This window comes from Sesamum indicum, linkage group LG11 (assembly GCF_000512975.1).
Source record: "Sesamum indicum cultivar Zhongzhi No. 13 linkage group LG11, S_indicum_v1.0, whole genome shotgun sequence".
Classification (NCBI taxonomy): Eukaryota; Viridiplantae; Streptophyta; class Magnoliopsida; order Lamiales; family Pedaliaceae; genus Sesamum; species Sesamum indicum.
Window position 1 is genome coordinate 2442784 of NC_026155.1, and position 7917 is coordinate 2450700.

The following is a 7917-nucleotide window of genomic DNA, read 5'->3' on the forward strand; positions in this document are numbered from 1 at the left end:
AACCTTGCTGGTAACCAACAAATAATTAAATCTCGGAATACTCAAACAGACTGGGCAAGACTAAGTCAAAAGGTCATAACTCCTTCAAAATAAGTCAAACTCCTAAGATACTTTTTCTATTATTTAGCTAACTCATGTAGGTACCCCTAACTACTTTCCGAATTATGCTCCACGAAGACCCATATGTAGAGATTCTAACACCATTTTCAACCCTTATTCTTACATTGATTCAAGTTTTTCGTTTATTTTCATCAGTAAACTCTTACTAACTTAAGATTAGAATATTAACCTCTATTTTCTGTAGGTTAGCCCCTGTTAATCTTAGGGTTTTATACGAAGATCCTTTATCTTTAGGGTGCGGTTGAAATTCGGTACACATAATTGGCATCGTCTATGGGAAACACTTGAGCTTAGATGTGAGAAATGGAAAATTCTAACAACGGAGGTGAAAACGGATCTTTTGATGGAAACACTTCTCTACCTGTTGTAGTGGGTTCCACTATTCCACCTCCAGAGTAGGTCGTAGGGGGACTCAATGACCCTGATCCAACTTTCAACCCGGTGGCTATACTTGTTGTCATCAACCTGTTGTTAGGTGATCAGCTCCAGCAGTTCATAGTGGAGACTGTCAATGTACCTCTCTGAGGCTCCCAAGCTAATGAGTAGGACAATCTTCCCAGCAGGAGAAGAGTGGAACACGTAGTTAGTAAGGAATCAACGAGCAAGGCCCTGTTGGTCTCCAGTAGGACAAACCGCTACCTGCCGAGCATACCAGTAAGGAAGTGGTTCTCCTGGGACCTCCTGAGAGCTACCACTCTTTCATGACAATAATGATGGGATTTCGCTAAAGGGTCAGGAGGAAAGGTACACTTTGGAGTGTTGCATTCCATTCAGTGCTACCATCATGGCAAAGAAGCTTCCTTCTCATTTTAGGGTGCCCTCAACCCTGCCCACTTATAATGGCACCACCGACCCTGCTGAGCACATCCATAAATTTGAAAATGCAGCACTGCTACAAAGGTATACTGATGGTAGCAAATGTTGTGTATTTCTTACTACACTAACCAATTCTACTCAGCTATGGTTCGACCAGCTTCCAACTAGATCAATAAGATCTTTTGTAAAATTTAATGCCTTTTTCCTATACCAGTTTGCTAGTAACAACAAGTGCCAAAAATCGGCCATCAGTCTCTCTGGAGTGAACCAAGCAGAAAATGAGACATTGAGATTGTATAATAAGCGCTTCAACAAGGCCATCTTGGAAACCCCAGCCACACACTTGTATCACACAAGGACTTTGCGGGGGATCTCTCTTCGTATCTCTAGTAAAGCAACCTATTTTTTACTTCTGCTGCCTACTAGCGTGGATAGACATGTATAAATTAGAAGATGTCCAACTAACAAAGAAGGATAATCAACCAGACATAAGGAGGGACAATGAAAGACCCTCCACCCGCAAGAGCAAGGGGAATTTAGAGGACGATTTTAATCCCCTCGATCCCAAGAACGATCATTCACCCCTCTCATAACCAGCCCAACACGGATGCTCATGGCTATAGATCAGTTCCCTGCACTGTAGTGGCCTAATGGTTTCGAGGGGGGAACCCAGCTTCCTAAATATAAATATTTTTGCCGGTAGCAACGGGAGTATGGACTCGATACCAACAAGTGTCGCCAACTATGGCAAGAGATAGAGCGGTTGATCTAAGCTAGCTATATTAAAGATTATGTCAACAAAGACCTAAGACTCGATCAAAGAGAGGAGCATCTTTGCCATTGAGGCTCCTGCAGAAGCGAGGAGATGGCTGCAGATTGCCTTAGGAGGGAGCACGAAAGGGAGAAGGCTCCTATTGAGGAGTAGATCTCGAAAAACACCCCAACCAAAGGTGAGATCCACATGATAGCAAGAGACTCCAAGAGTGCCAGACGTGTGCATACTCGTGCTGCCAAAGCAGTCATGGAAATTAATTGCAATATACTAGTAGGGGATCCTGCGATCCACTTGGACCTACTGACACACAGGGAATTCATTTACCTCATAATGATGCTCTTGTTATTTCTGTTTCTTTAGCTAACTATATTGTTCAACATATTTTTGTTGATTCTAGAAACTAAACAAATATCCTTTTTTATGAGGTCTATCGGTAGATAGAGCATGGTGATACCCCGCTAGAGCCCGTGGACACATCTTTATATGATTTTGCAAGAGAGGTGGTATAGCCTCTGGGACAGATCTTGCTCCCCATATCCCAGGGGCAAAACCTAACAGGAAAACTAAGATGATTCACTTCCTTATTGTAGACATGCCTTCAGCCTACAACATCATCCTAGGACATCTTGCTTTGTATGCCTTTTAAGCAGTGGTATCCACCCACCACATGAAACTAAAGTTCCTCGCTAGAGCCGGAGTAGGAGAAGTAATAGGTAATAATTACACAACAAGGAAATGCTACGTTGAAATTGTAAAATAAGGCAACATGAAAGATATGAAAATAAATCTCCCTCAGCCCATCCTGGAAAAAGGTAAAAGACCTGGACAATATAACAACCAGGGAAATGAGGTTCTTGCACGTGTGCAGCCTGCATAGGAGCTTGTGAATATCTAGCTGGTTCTAGGAAAACCAGACAAAATTAACATGATCGGCTTCCAACTCAGACCTGAGCTAACAGAGAAACTAACCAAGTTCTTATAAGAAAACATGGACATTTTTGCATGGTCATCTTGTGACTTGGTTGGAATTGATCCCAGTATTGCAGTGCATAGTTTGAAGTTAGACCCAGCATTCCCTCCTATGAAGCAGAAGAAAAGACATTTTGGTTTTCAAAAGGATAAGGTCATTTAAGAAGAGGTAAGTAAGCTCCTAAGTGTGGGGCACATCCAGAGATTTCAATTTTCCAAGTGGTTATCAAATGTCGTGCGAGTCCTCAAGTTAGGTAACAAATGGCGTATGTGTGTGGATTTTGAAGATGTTAATAAAGTATGCCCTAAATATTTTTACCCCCTTCCTCGCATAGGTTAGCTGGTGAATTCTTCATATTTTGTTCGATTAACAACTATGATTAGGTGTCATCTATCATATCATTTCTATCTACCCCTCAAAAGCCCTTTTTCCATGTTTGTCGACTCCCATCTTTAATAGGGTCCGTCTGGCTTTCGTGATTGCTTTTAGGCTTTAAGCTCTTATCGCCAATCAGTGAATGAGGGATCCCCTCAATGTTGACCCATCACATCCTAGGGTTTAAGAAACTCCCAAAGGTTTGGTTGTCGCTGGTTTAAGTGGTACGTGAGTTAGGATTAGAACATTGTGAGATAGTTTTGTTCTTATCTAACATCGGTGTTAAAAGAAGAATTGCGAGAGCCAACCGAGTACGAGAGGATTGGGTTGGGTCAACCTATGGTCTACCGGTTGTTACGCCAATAGCAACACTGGGAAACTATGAGGGTAAGGAGAAACTATTGGGTTCAATACGGGCCAGGAGGCCCAGCGGAGTTTAAAATTTTATTCATAATTAATACATCCAAAACGACTTATACAGAAAACCTATGCCCAATCGATTAATGAAATCATGTGTGAGACATAAAATAAGTGCGAAATGTTTAAATCGTATGTATACCTTTCACACTCCATTTGATGTAGATGGTGATGAAATGATTTCAAGCGTTATCTATCTGCAATCACAGTTGTCTCAAATTTGCAGAGCCCCAAGTGTTGCTCCTCTAAAGGTATTCACACCTTGGATGTCCACCTCTCTTTGAATCTGTACTAGTAAATCTCAACTCTAACTTCTAAATTTCTTAATAACTGTATATTTTTGTGTAGAATTCCACCTTGAATTGTACCAAATTAGAATAAGGTGGAAATCTAGTTATATAATTATGGGATTAATTGATAAATATTTAAATTCAAATAAAATTACGTTAAAACTTAAATGGAGTAAATTGGGGCTTTATAAAATATATTGGGGTAAATTATATTAATTAAAAAATTAAGGACGTAGTTGGTATTTTAAAAAAATTAAAAAAAATAAAAAATAAAAAAGGGGAATAAAGATGGGTACGGCAACGTGCGGCAGCACCTACCTTTTTAATTGACAAACACACACAATTAATTCACACACACACACACATTTGGTGTCAGAATAGGTGTCCGTCAAGGGAATTGCTTGGCTCATTGTAAACTATTCTAAACGATTTTTCTAATAAAATGTTAATTTAGAATGTTCTTTGGCCATATTCATCATATGCTTTAAATATTATATGTATAATTGGTTGAAGCCCTTAGATTATTATACTACGGGGTGGCTCGCGCATATGATGGTAATCGTGTGACCGACCTCAATGGTTTAAAATGTCTCAGGTCAATGCATCAGTCAAGATGGGGTATCTCTCATTCTTTAGAGACTCGTACTAACTGATGTATTCATAATATGATTGTCAAGTTTCACAGACAGAAACATGTGATGTTTGCTCACTTTAATAGGTACTTGATAAAGAGTAGTCAAGTTTACTAAACCAACTCGCAAGGGTTATCATATGGAAGCCCTTTGTGGCATGATCCATATGATTAGAACTCCCAGGCTACATTAGTGCACTAACTAGTCCTTAGACTTGCAGTTCCACAGTAATCTTATGCATAGGACGGATATGACTCGATCATGCCTAATGTAGTTTTAGCTATTATCTTGGATTAATGTACGGTCATGTTTCAAGTATAGTTAAAGTATTCATGAAGGTTGGTGAATTTCAAGATAGGATTTGTTGTTTACTATGAGAGGATAATGAACCTCCTATGTTCTCCACAGTATACGTTCCTTGAGCCTATGACCATGGCGATTATTAAATAGGAAAAGAGTTTTCCTATGTTGATAAGACTGGAAGCATAACTTGGAGAGTTGATACATAGATATCAAAGTCGATAATGAGAACTGGTAACTTATTACATGCACTAGACTTTGATTAGGAGGTTGGTGGCAGAAATATTTGTATTTGCGTGGCCGCGTAGCTCACAGGTTCATGCAATAATTCACCTATTCTCTAGTATCATAGGTCACTGCTAGGTGGCCACCCATGATGATGGGAACCCCAGTTAAGGAGTTTCTGAGGGTGACTATAAATTATAATAATATATAATTAATTTGTCAATTAAATTGTATACAATACAAATTCAAGTCTAGCTGAGTAGTGAACCTAAAGGGTCACACACAAATCCATGATAAGTTTTTTGGGAATAATGAATTTGATTAATAATTGAAAGATGAAGAAATAAAGTTAAACTTATCCTCTTGAAGAAGAAGCAAAGTTGAACTTCTTATCTTGAGATGAAGAAGCAAAGTTGAACTTGTCTTCTTGAGAAGAAGAAGAAAAGTCGAACTTCTCTTCATGAGATGAAGAAGCAAGTTAAACTTGTCTTCTTAAGAATAAAAAAACAAAGTCGAACTTCTCTTCATAAAATGAAGAAGACAAGTTGTATTTCTTTTCATTAGATAAATAAGCAAAATTGTTATTTCTCTTCATAATATGATAAAATGGTATTTTTCTTTTGCAAAAATAAAAATCAAATTTGTCTTCCTCTTTGCAAGAAGGAGAATCAAACTTGGTTTCCTCTTTGCAAGAAGAGAAGACAATTTAAACTTTGCCTTCAAATCAGATCTATAACTAGAGAGTTATCGCTGCAAATTTAACATACAAACTTATCCTCTCTTGATCTCTTTCTCTATTTGCTCTCTTGCTCTCGTTCTTTTCAAAACGAGTTCTCTTGTCTTCTTCTGTTGATCAATTGTTGATCACCATAATCTCTAACGCCTACTAGTTGATTAATCAAATTACTTAGTTAATCATTCCTATAATTGATTTATTCAATTTAACCAGATTGACTAATCAGATATTTAATTCTATGGGTATGTGTATAATTAGTTGCTATAATAGTGAGGAATAGATGAAAAATGAATAGATATGTTAGAAATTTATATTTGAGAAACATTATGAAGTTATTTATTTAAAAAATATTGTGCTTATTAATGCGGAATATGAGATTTTTTAGATAATTCAATCCAAAGATGTTATAACAAAAACGAAAGCTATAAGAAGATGCGGGATTTAATGAACAAAGTTCTTATGAGTTAATTGATAAACTATACATATTTTTAGAAAGTTTAGATTGTCTAGTTATTTAGAAGAAACGGAATGAAGATTTGAATATTGATAGAAATAAAATATTAAAAGATACTGTATGAAAAATATTTAATATTCTATTTAGAAATTACGATATTATCAATATATTTATATATGTATTTATAACTTATTACAGGACACTGAGACAAAGTAGAGGACTAAACAACCCCCTACCTACTAATTATATCATTATATGATCGAGGTAAGTAAATAATTACTATTATCTATATATGTTCCTTTTTCTTGTGACATTACTTTTGTATAAGTCTATCATTCGTGTTGGAACTGATAGGTTTTGAATTGAATGAGTATTGATGATTTAATTTGAATGATTATGCTGTGAAAATGAAATGAGGAAAGATGCAATAAAATACTCCATATGTTGAATGATGTGATGTTGGTGCTTGTAAAAATGTATTGATATGAGGTTTTGCATTACCAGTTACTTACAAGAACGGTCATATGTGAAAATAAGGGAATGATGGAAACTAAATATAATTGTGACATGAATACCCCTTGATATTATTGAATTTAATATGTGGCAAAATGAAATGAAATAACTATGATGCAAAATGAAAAGAGCTATAATGTGAAATGAAAGAGCTATGACGCGATATGAGATTGATGAGTTTGGGCAGTATGTCAAGGGGATTCATTTAAATATTATGTGATGAATAGTGAGGTTGAGTTGGTAGAGAGAAATACTATATCACCTTTCTGGTAAGCAGAGTAGAAAAAGAGGAGTTTAATTTGATTGTCTTATTGTAGCACCCCCTTTGCTACAAGGGCTATATGTACCATAAACGTCATACTTATAGTAATCCCTGTGTTCATACATATACGTTTGCACATAACCATCCAATTAATATGCATACGTAATCCCAACACGTCATAGTAGTTATTATCAACCCACAATATTATATATATACATATCACACGTCACAAATTGATTCGTCACAGGTAATCCGTATACTTATATTCTCTCTGTACGGACAAAATGTGATTTGTACTCTAACTGACAAAGAGGAGAAAACTGCATACTGGCTGTAGCACCCCCTTCGCTACAAAGCCTATATCTACTTAAATGTCATACTTATAGTAATCCCTGTGTTCATATATATACATTTGCACATAACCATCTAATTAATTTGCATACGTAATCCCAACGCATCATAGGAGGTATTATCAACCCACAACATTATATATATATATATATATACATATCATACACCACAAGGAGATTCGTCACAAGTAATCCGTACGCTTATATTCTCTATGTACAAACAAAATATGGTTTGTACTCTAACTGACAAAGAGGAGAAAACTGCATACTGGCCCGACCTGCCTGAGTATAGCGCGTGGACCTATTTTTCAACAGTCAGACACCTCAAAGTCTATTCCTGAAAGAAAACGTCAGCAGGGGAATGAGCCTGCCACTCAATAAGTAAATAACCAGCCCTATCTATATATGTATATCAAACACAGCCCAAATAAGATAAGTAGGCAACATGCATGGAATACAGTCAATTTAATTTCAACATAATCAGCTTTATTACACCACATGATCATAACAAGACAAGACAATCAATCAAACTCCATTTTTCCTAGTTTGCTTACTAGAAGGTGATATTGTGTTTTTCCCGCCAACTCAATCTCACCGTTATATAAATTTAAGTGAACCCCCTTGACAGCCGGCTCATCAATCTCATTTCGCACATAGCATTTTCTTTTCGCACATAGCTGTT